At 49.1% G+C, this 11466-nt stretch overlaps 1 long non-coding RNA gene across 1 annotated transcript; it reads left to right on the top strand.

Moving 5' to 3' along the window:
* Positions 1 to 94: 94 nt before the first annotated feature.
* LOC141582765 (uncharacterized) lies at positions 95 to 9656 on the top strand. Its single transcript, XR_012515635.1, has 3 exons — positions 95 to 289; positions 819 to 976; positions 7929 to 9656. It is a non-coding gene; the product is annotated as an uncharacterized LOC141582765 (long non-coding RNA).
* Positions 9657 to 11466: the final 1810 nt, after the last annotated feature.

The raw sequence follows: 11466 nt of genomic DNA on the forward strand, positions 1-11466 counted from the left end.
GACCCCTGGGACCAGGGCAAAGCCGGGGCTCAGGCCGACAGCGCCTCCCCGTTACCAGTCCCCAAACTTTCCCTCAGCCGAGGCGCCGGCGGGGCGGCCCGGCGGCCGGAAGTGCACTCGGCTCGGGCTTGGCGCCCCTGGGAGCGCCCTCCGCCCGCGAGAGCCTCGCGCCTTCCGATTTTCCCCACCTACAAACTGAGCCTCGGCCCCCATCCCCGGCCCACTTGCCCGTCGGAAGTTAGAACGTCGCCTCCGGAGCAGGGAGGACAGGGGCAACCACTGGAACGAAGTCAGGCAGCGCAGGGGATGGGGGCGGGCCGGGGTCACTTTTGCGTTGGCGTCTGGCTTGCCAGGGTTAGAAAAGGCCGCTGGTTAGCTGGCTCCTTGCCCGAGGGTGTGGACCTCTTCCCGCTCCCCTGCCCCTTCCCGCAGCCTTCTACCCCTCCCGAAGCCAGGCCTAGCGGGGGGTGCAAGTGGCAGGGCTTCCGTTGAGTCCCCTTGGTCTAGGGCTGCGGGGGTGGGGCGGGGAGCGAAGAGGTGTAGACTGGGCCATCCCTCTATGGCTTCCAGGGAGGCAGCGGCCCTGGCCACGTAATTGAGGAGCCCAGTGTAAAATGAAGATGCCAGGCCCCTTGTTAAGTTCTTGAAAATTGCACACGGTAACTGCTGCGCATTCAACCAGGCACGGGGCTCCTTGACCCTACTTAGGTCCTGGCTCTGACTTGCTTGCAGGACTGTGGTCTAGGTAAGGGGCTGGGACCCTCCTTCACAAAGGGTGCTTCTTGCTTTTCATCATCAGTGTCGTTTGCCTTCTTCAGGGCTTCTGGATTGATCTGCATCACCACCCTAGGATTGCTTATCATCCTCCAGCTTGAAAACCCACCTGTAATCATTTGTGGGGACGTCTTTAAGCACCCAGGTGAACTTGGTCTGCAGGCGGCAGCTGTCCTTTTCATTGGATCTTCCGCCGAGGTCGGTAGGTTGATAAAGTCATACTGATTTTATGGCAGGAACTTCTTTAGGCAACTCCTGTCTTCTGGGAAGGACCTGGAAGAAACCACGTGGGTGCAGGGAACACTAATGGGTCACAATCTAGATGTTCATCCTGATTTGGCCACTCATGAGCTGGGTACTCGACCTAGTCAGTTCACCTCCCGTCTCAGTCTCCTCCTTTGTGAAATACAAGGATTGGACTAAACACCCCCACTTTCACCTCTGAGTCTCAATGTTATGCCCATCTTCCAGGTAGAAAAATGGAGGTAGTTATCTGCAATATAATTTTACCCCCAGAAATAGAGGCAGGCCAGCTAGTGTGTGGGTTTTCTAGTACCTGCTTCCCAATGTCCTCAGTTAGCTCACTCATACTCATCATGGGGCCCCTTCCAGTCTGGTTTTGTGGTGACACATTTTCAGAGGCCTCTCGAGTGCTCGAGGCCTAAATTGTGGGCTACCAGATGACCAGGAGTAGCCAGCCACCAGCCCGAGGATGCATTCGTGAGAGTTCCACGTTTCCCACTAGTCAGCAAGCCTCAACTCCTGGGAAGCCTGATAATAAGTATATCCCACCTGTTTCCAAACCCCTAGCAGTCCAGAACACAACTGCCAGGAATTGGCCCTAAAATTACACCCACTAGTTGTGTTTTGGATGGTGTCTCTAGGAAGTGCTTTGCTCTCCAGCCCCCTCCCCCCTCCCCCCTCCCCCGGATTTTTCTGTCCGCTCCTGGCTATAAAGATATGTTTGCTAAGTGCAAGCTTTGACCAAGTTCTCACACTGAACCTCCTGGTAGAAAACAAGCTAGTGTCCCTCTGTTGCATGCAACACAGGTGTCTGCCATTGGTGAAAAACTCTTGTTCCTTTTCTCCATTCCAGGAGGGAGACTGTGTTCTATTCTCGATCTATTGCCCAGACTGGAGTGCAGTGGCGCTATCTCGGCTCAGTGCCACCTGTTCCTCCCGGGTTCAAGCGATTCTCCTGCCTCTGCCTCCCAAGGAGCTGGGATTACAGGTGCCTACCACCACACCCAGCTAATTTTTGTATTTTTAGTAGAGACCGGGTTTCACCAGGTTGGCCAGGCTGGTCTCGAACTCCTAACCTCAAGCAATCCACCTGCCTCAGCCTCCCAAAGTACTGGGATTACAGAAGTGAGCCACCGTGCCCAGTGTCACAATCTCTTAGTAGTAAAATACAATATGGTTTGTAAAGCACTTTCTCCTATGTTCCTGGGCCACAGGCCTGTGAGGTTGCTGTGGGAGGTATTATGACCTTCGTTTTTCAGCTGAAGAAGTTGCAGCTGAAGTTTGAGTGCCTTGCCTGTGACCAGAAGCAGGGCTGGGAAGCCACAGGGCTGGACTCAGGTTGGGCCTTCTGATACCTGAGTGGCTGCGGGAAGCCCATGTTCATGAAGGCCTCATGTTCCTGAAAGAGTGCCATTGGTCTCTTCTGTTTTGTTTGCATGCCAGTGAGGAAATGGATCCTTTTCAAAACAATCTTTTGTAATTTTTTTTTTTTTTTGAGATGGAGTCTCACTCTGTCACCAGGCTGGAGTGCCGTGGCGTGATCTCGGCTCATTGCAACCTCTGCCTCTCAGGTTCAGTCAGCCTCCCGAGTAGCTGGAACTACAGGCACACGCCACCACACCCGGCTAATTTTCTTTCTCTTTTTTTTTTTTTTTTTTTTTTTTTTAGTAGAGATGGGGTTTCACCATGTTGGTCTGGATAGTGTCAATCTCTTGACCTTGTGATCTGCCCGCCTCAGTCTCCCAAAGTGCTGGGATTACAGGCATGAGCCACTGCGTCTGGCAATCTTTTGTAATTTTTAAACAAAGTTCTCAAAAGTAGGAACTGAAGCTGGGTGGGGTGGCTCACTCCCAGCACTTTGGGAGGCTGAGGCAGATGGATCAGTTGAGGTCAGGAGTTCAAGACCAGCCTGGGCAACATGGTAAAACCCCGTCTCCACTAAAAATGCAAAAAAAAAAAAAAAAATTAGCCTGGTGTGGTGGCACACGCCTGTAATCCCAGCTACTCTGGAGGCTGAGGCAGGAGAATCGCTTGAACCCAGGAGTTAGAAGTTGCAGTGAGCCGAGATCACGCCACTGCATTCCAGATTGGGTGACAGAGCAAGACTGTCTCAAAAAAAAAAAAAAAAAAAAGGTAGGAACTGAGAACCTACTGGAAGCAACTGTTGGTGACTTTCACCTGGAAACCGTCAGAGCCAGGGATAAGGCCTCAGATGGCCACAGTTTTGCCTGGCACTTCAGTCTGTTCAGTGGGATTTGTGAGGCCTTCACCCCCAGGTATACCCACCAGCATCTGAACAGCTATAAGAAAAACACATAAACTCAGTTCTCTGACTTCTCAGATGTTTAGTGTTGCTTCGCCAGGGTCTGACTTCACTGATGGAGAATAACTCCACCAAAGATAGCACAGCCCCAAACGCTGAGCTTAGTTAGAAAGCTCCGTTTACCTGCTAGCATTTAGGAGCTGTGGTACTCTGTCCTTCAGGAAGTATCGAGTATTTACTAAGAAAAGTGAGCTATTGCCTTAGTAGGGCAGAGCTCACCTTATCTTCCCTTTCCATAGCTCATCATGTTTAGAACATCTTGAAACTACCCTGTTGTGATGGTCATTTGTCACTTTTTGCCACTTTCACAGCCCCTTACACCCCTCTATCATCTTACCCAGCTCATTTTTTTTTTTTTTTTAAAGACAGATCTTCCTCTGTCACCTAGGCTGGAGTGCAGTGGCACAATCTTGGCTCACTGCAACCTCTGCCTCCTGGATTCAAGCGATTCTCCTGCCTCAGCCTCCTCAGTAGCTAGGATTACAGGCAGCCACCACCACACCCGGCTACTTTTTTGTATTTTTAGTAGAGATGGGGTTTTGCCATATTGGCCAGGTTGATCTAGAACTCCTGGCCTCAAGTGATCCACCTGCCTTGGCCTTCTCAAGTGCTGGGATTACAGGCGTGAGCCCCCACGCCGGCCCCACCCAGCTCAAATTCACGCTTGTTTGCCCTTTCATTTTTTCCTTGTGCTTATTGGCAAGAGCGCAACCTCTTACATCTGACTGTCTCCCTACCCTGCTCCTGAATACGGCCCAAGAAAAACACAACCAAGCTGACTGGTTTCACACTAAATTCATGACCGCTTAGCTCAGGTGAGCCCTTACTGCAGTCCAGAATCGTGTCCATTTCTCTTAAAGGACAGCTTCATGTCCTGTCTTTGTAAACCTCCTGTACCTCCAACCCCCATCTCAGTTACAGCTGATGACCTCGCTTCCTATTGCGGTGAACAAAATGGAAGCAGTCAGAACTTCCGCAAGTACCCTGCTGGCCACCATTTGCTCTCGTGCTCTTCCTCCAGATCAGGGCAGGTTGGAACTGGCTAACTCTGTCATGGGGGCTGTTCTGGGTCTTGTAGGATGTTTAGCAGCGTCCCTGGCCTCTATTCACTAGAGGCCTGTAGCACACATCCTCCTCTGCCACCCAGTTGTGATGACCCAAAAATGTCCCCTGGGGGACAAAACCTTGGGAGCTATTTGGCAATGTCTGGAGACACTTTTATTGGTTATGGCTGGGAAAGGGGGAGTATAGGCGCCCAGTAGGGAGAGGCCAGAGACGCTGCCAAACATCCTGTGGTCCCAGCTACTCCAGAGGACTGAGGCAGGGAGGGTCCCTTCAGCTCAGGAGGTCGAGGCTGTAGCGAGCCATGATTGCACCACTGCACTCCAGCCTGGGTGACAGAGTTCTTTAAAAAAAAAAAAAAAGGGCAGAGTGCAGTGGCTCATGCTTGTAATCACAGCACTTTGGGAGGCTGAGGCAGGCAGATTGCATGAGCTCAGGAGTTCGAGACCAGCCTGGCCAACATGACAAAACCCCATCTCTATAAAAAATACAAAAAAATTAGCCAGGCTTGGTGGTGTGCAGCTGTGGTCCCAGCTACTCTGGGGGACTGAGGCAGGGAGGATCCCTGGAGCCTAGAGAGGTCAAGGCTGTAGATCGTGCCACTGTACTCCAGCCTGGACGACAGAGTGAGACTCTGTCTCAAAAACAAAAAAACAGAAGAAAGCTCTCTTAATTCCACTTCCACCTGTGCTACTTCCATTTCTTGGCTCTCCTTTATAGCAAAATTCTTAGAGTTGTCTTTGGTGCTTTCTCCAGTTCTGTCCCCTCGTGGGGACTTATCCTAGCACTCCACCAAAATTCCTCTAATCCAGTGACTTCCGCATTGCTCCACAGAATAGCTCTTCCTTTTCATCACATTTGATCTACCAGCAGCATTGAAAACAGCCCATCACTCCGTTTTAAGGTACTCTCCTCTTGGCTTTTAGGTTGTGGCCCTCTCGTGATGTTTATTTCCTCTCCCTGCATACTCGCTTTTGGTCACCTTTGCTGGCGCCTAATCTCTTTGACCTTTAAACACAGATGTACTGCAGAGGTCTTGGTGCTTGGACTTCTCTATGCATTCTCACCACCCCAGCAACCTCATTCAGTCTAATGGCTTTCGATACCATTGAGAACCTAGAAGATTCCAAGTGTATGTCTCTAGTCTAGACTTTTCTCCCAAACTCCAGACCTACATGTTCAGCATCTCCATTTAGATATCTGTTAGGCATCTCACATGTCTGTGTCCATGCTCCTGATCTCTGCCCCTAAATCTACTCCTCTCTGTGTTTTTGTTTTTTTTTTTTTTTTAAGACAGTTTCACTCTGTCGCCCAGGCTGGAGTGCAGCAGCGCCATCTCAGCTCACTGCAACCTCCGCGGCCTGGGTTCAAACGATTCTCATGCCTCAGCCTCCCGAGTAGTTGGGATTACAGGCGTGCACCACCATATCTGGTTAATTTTTTTTTTTTTTTCCTTGAGACACAGTTTTGTTCTTGTTGCCAAGGCTGGAGTACAATGGCGCAGTCTCTGCTCACCACAACCTCCGCCTCCCAGGTTCAAGAGATTCTCCTGCCTCAGCCTCCTGAGTAGCTGGGATTGCAGGCATGTGCCACCACACCCAACTAATTTTGTATTTTTAGTAGAGATGGGGTTTCTCCATGTTGGTCAGGCTGGTCTTGAACTACTGACCTTGGGTGATCTGCCTGCCTTGGCCTCCCAAAGTGCTGGGATTACAGATATGAGCCACCACACCCAGCCCCTAATTTTTTTCTGTATTTTGAGTAGAAACAGGGTTTTGCCATTTGGGCCAGGCTGTTCTTGAACTCCTGGCCTGAAGTGATCATCTCTCCAGTTATTTAGGCCTGAAACTAAGAATCATACTTGAGTCTTCTTTTTCCCACACCCCCAATGTAATCTTGCTAGCAAAGCTTATTGGCACCACCTGTAAGACCTATCTAGAATCTGCTAGTGTTCTGTCATCTCCCCAGCTACATCCTAATCAAAGCCACCATCACCATCACATGTTGCCTGGATCATAGCCAGTAGCCTCAGATCTTGGCCTTCCAGCTTTTGCCCTTTCTCCCCTACAGACTATTCTCCACACAGTAGCCAGAGTGGTCCTTTCAACATCTAAATTAGGTCTCATCACTGCGTAAAACCCTTCGATGGCTCCCTACCTCAACCAGAAAAGCTGAAGCCTTACAGTGGCCTACAAGGCTTGTACCTCTCTGATTATAAATACTATTACTGGCCAGCTGTGGTGGCTCACACCTGTAATCCCAGCACTTTGGAGGCCAAGGTGGGCAGACACTTGAGGCCAGGAGTTTGAGACCATCCTGGCCAACGTGAAGGAACCCCATCTCTACTAAAAATACAAAAATTAGCCAGGCAGCCTGTAATCCCAGCTACTCGGGAGGCTGAGGTAGGAGGATTGCTTGAGCCTGAGAAGCGGAGGTTGCAGTGAGCTGTGAGTGTGCCCCTGCGCCCCAGTCTGGGTTACAGAGCAAGACTCTGTTTCAAAAAAAAAAAAAAAAAAAAAAAAAATCGTATGACTTTGCCTTTGCTTTGACTCCACTCCAGCACACAGGCCTGCTTGCTGCCCCTTCAGTTACACTAGGCCTCTCCTGCCTCAGGGCCTCTGCTCCTGCTGCTCTCAGCCTTGAATACTCTTTCCTTAGCTCACACTGTTGCTTATTCTCTCATCTTTCTCAGGTCATACCCAAATATCTTCTCAGTGAGGCCTTTCCTGACTGCCTATTGAAAATTGCTGGCCAGGCACGGTGGCTCATGCCTGTAATGCCAGCACTTTGGGAGGCTGAGGTGGTTGGATCACGAGGTCAGGAGTTTGAGACTAGCCTGGCCAATATGGTGAAACCCCCATCTCTACTGAAAACACAAAAATAAGCTGAGTGTGGTAGTGTGTGCCTGTAATCCCAGCTACTCGGAAGGCTGAGGCAGGAGAATTACTTGAACCTAGGAAGCAGAGGTTGCAGTGAGCCGAGATCACGCCACTGCACTCTAGCCTGGGTGGCGGAGTGACTGTGTTTCAAAAAAAAGAAAAAAAATTGCTGCTATTCTTTTCCATTCACACTAGAGACTCACTGTCCCCCTTACCTGCTTATTTTTCTGGCAGCAATTAATTTGTACATATTTACTAATTTATTTTGTTGATTGTCTCCACCATCCTTGACTGGAATGAAAGTTCCATGAGGGCATGGATTTGGCTTCATTCTCTGCTGTATTACACAGACCCTAAATAGTTTCCAGCACGTAGTAAGTGCTCAGTGAATATGTCTTGAAAAAAAATGTGTCAGTGTTGAGGGTGACTCAAGCCAGGGCGATGAGTTCCAGTCAAAGCTAATCCTGGGTTTTTGCTTGACTTCTTGAGCAGAGATGTGTCCTAATTCACCTTGGACTTGACTGTGAGATGATCTAGAGGCTGGCAGTTCTGGTGCCATCTTCCTATTGCATTATATTAGACAGGGCTCTTGGTTGCATACAACAGAACCCTCTTGTTCCAAATATTCGCTTGTCTTCCCCATGTAGGATTTTGACACCATGGCCTCACTGATAGACTTGCCCAGGTGACTTGCTTTGCCCAGTTGAATGTGAGCAGAAGTGATGTGTATCACTTCCAAGCAAGTAAGAGCCAGTGTGATGGCTGCTTCTGTCTTTCCCCTTTGCTGAGAGAAGAACAGCAATGCCTCGGAGACAGGCTGGCCTGAGTTTCAGAGGGAAGGCTCCGTGTTACAGAACCGCCGCCCACCTGCACCGGCCGTGGAACTGAAGTGCAAAACAAACCTTTATCATTGTAAGCCACTAACGTTTGGTGGTGTTACCAAAGCGTACCACCACCTAAGCGGCTTCAATGCTCCCACCACTAGTTTTAGAGGACAAAGAGTTTATTAAAGGACATCAGGTGGCCCACAGGATCTCCAAGAAGGCCTTGGTGACTCCAAAGCTAGGAGTGATGTCCAGATCTCACTAAGGGACCACACCAGCACAAGGCACGCTGCTGTCTCCTCTGAGTACAGATTTAGTAACTCAAACCAGCGTTGGAGCCCAGAATCATGACCACTGCTGTCTCTGGAAACTGGACACCTCTGCCACTAACCTTGGCAGAAGATGGCTTTTGGGAGCCCTCCATGTCTTCAGGTTGCCCTCTTCTGCATTGAAGTTGCTGGCAGAGCTTAGTTTCCCTGCCTGTGCTCTTGCTACCAAAGAAACTGGAAAAGCAATTTTCTTATTTCTACTTTGGGGAATTAGGAGTCAAATGGGAAGAATTACCAAGGCATAGGGAGGAGATTCAGAAGTTAGTGGATGATCATGAAGCATGAAAGACACCCACGACCTGCTGGAGGCCTGAGGATGGAGCCGACACCAAGGGATTCCAGCTGAGCAACAGAGCAGCTAGGTGCAGTCACTTACGCCCTGGCCTGAGTCATACATATACCATCGACTCTTCAGTTATTTGAGGAATCCATTCCCAGCTTTGCTTAAGCCAGCTTGAATGGGTTTACTGACACTTGAAAGAGTCCTAATGATCTATTTCTAAAATGGATGAGCATCGGCTTAGTGGCTAACAGTGGTGCCCTGACTTGGATGCCTGAAAGTTTTGGTTGTTCTCAGTCCCCAGTAAGTGGGGATGAGGCTGACAGTCGTGGGAATGGTTGCTTCTGGTAGGGTAGGTGTAATAGTCTGTTCTCATGCTGCTAATAAAGACAAACCCCAGACTGGGTAACTTATAAAGGAAAGGGGTTTAGTGGACTCACAGTTCCAATGGCTGGGGAGGCCTCACAGTCATGGCAGAGGATGAAGGAGGAGCAGAGGGATGCCTTACATGCTGGCAGGCAAGAGATAAATGAGAGCCAAGCAAAAAGGGAAGCCCCTTATAAAACCATCAGAGCTCATGAGACTTATTCACTATCATGAGAACACAGGAAAGACCCGCTCCCATGATTCAGTTACCTCCCCCTGGGTCCCTCCCATGACATGTGGGAATTGTGGGAGCTACAGTTCAAGATGGGATTTGGGTTGGAGCACAGCCAAACCATATCAGTAGGGTTATGGTTTCCCTGTCTCCTGGGGAGCCAGTCAGTACTCCAGTACAGCAGGGCACTTGCTCACGTGTGGCACAGTAACCAGGGCAGGTGCAGTCATACAGTGGGCAACATACCTGCGGCAGATACTATTAGTTGCTTATCCAATATCCATTCCTCTTTTCCTCAGTAATAAAAGGGAGAAGAACACAGCGGTTACAGTGCTTGCTGTGTATTAGGAACTATTCTAAGCTCTTCACTCGTATTAACTCATCCGATCCTCACGAGATCCCTGTACTATTACCATAGTTAGTTTGCAGGTGAGAAAATTGAGGCACGGAGTAAGTTGGTAATGACCAAGTCACACAGTGACATAAAGGAGCAAGGTTCTAAGCCCAGACCATCTGGCCCCACAGGCTGTGCTAAGCCTCTGCCCTGCAGTGCCTGATTTTGTTTGGCTTGGCGATGTGTCCGGCTCAAATAGCTTCATTTCTCAGGCTCCCTTACAGCCTGGAGAGACTGTGTCCTGCACTTCTGGCCAATCAGATATATAAGTAGGCAGGCTTCCGACACCATTTCCTTGAGAGGAGGTAGACCCATTTGTTATCCCCCTTTTTGCCCATAGTTCATCTCTGCCTGGAATGTGAATGTGGCACTAGAAGTAGGGCATCACTTTCTTTTGGGATCACCGTTTTGTGGCCGGTAGTTGACAGTTGGGATTAAGAAAGCTGCATGGCTTGGTTGAAAGAAGGAAGGCACCCGGGTCCCAGCCCAGATTCCCTACTCTGGGTTCCTTGTGAAATGAGCAGTAACATCCTTCATTTTTAATGCTACTGTTTAGTGGAAGTTTGTTACATGAGGAAAAATACAGAGCCTACTGATTGAACCTTTCCACGTTGCTGAGTCATAGCTGTCTCCTGTACCAAATTAAATGTCTTGTTTGTTTGTTTGTTTTTATTTATTTATTTATTTTTTTTGAGAGAGTTTCGCTCTTGTTACCCAGGCTGGAGTGCAATGGTGCGATCTCGGCTCACCACAACCTCCACCTCCTGGGTTCAGGCAATTCTCTTGCCTCAGCTTCCTGAGTAGCTGGAATTACAGGCATGTGCCACCATGCCCAGCTAATTTTTTGTATTTTTAGTAGTAGAGATGGGGTTTCACCATGTTGGCCAGGATGGTCTCGATCTCTTGACCTCGTGATCCACCCGCCTCGGCTTCCCAAAGTGCTGGGATTACAGGCGTGAGCCACCGTGCCCAGCCAAAAATCGCTCCAATTTTATATTTATTTATTTATTTTGAGATGGAGTTTCACTCTTGTTACCCAGGCTGGAGTGCAATGGTGCGATCTCGGCTCACCGCAACCTCTGCCTCCAGGTTCAGGCAATTCTCCTGCCTCAGCCTCCCGAGTAGCTGGGATTACAGGTAGGCGCCACCATGCCCAGCTAATTTTTGTATTTTTAGTAGAGACTGGGTTTCACCATGTTGACCAGGATGGTCTCGATCTCTTGACCTCATGATCCACCCGCCTCAGCCTCCCAAAGTGCTGGGATTACAGGCATGAGCCACTGCGTCTGGCCTACCAAATTAAATGTCTTTAATTTGCCCCCTAGCTACCAAGGGCTTGCCCTGTGTTCCAGTCCCTTGATGGAAGTTGTTCATTATCAAATGCCTGCAGTATGTGTGGGAACTTTTTTTAAAAAAAGTGTATGACATGGCCTAATCTCAAGAAGTTTGAAGAACATGAGTTAGCCCAAAGGACTCATTTCTTCCAAGATATTAATGGAAGATAATGGCTTGATGTGATTTTCCTAATGTAGGATGTTATTGGATTTGAATTTGGGCCTGGTCTCCTTTCTCTTAAAGAAGAAACCTGACAAAGGAGAAGGCCGATGAGAGGTAGGCAGGATGATATGCAAAAACCTGTCTAATAGGAAAGAAGGCCTCATTATAACCTTCACAATCACCTGCAATCACTTTGAATGAGATTAGATTTCCTAGAGAAGGCCACTCTAGAGAGAAACAGATCAGCTTAGAATGTATTGTCT

This window comes from Saimiri boliviensis, chromosome X, assembly GCF_048565385.1.
Source record: "Saimiri boliviensis isolate mSaiBol1 chromosome X, mSaiBol1.pri, whole genome shotgun sequence".
In the NCBI taxonomy this organism is placed as follows: Eukaryota; Metazoa; Chordata; class Mammalia; order Primates; family Cebidae; genus Saimiri; species Saimiri boliviensis.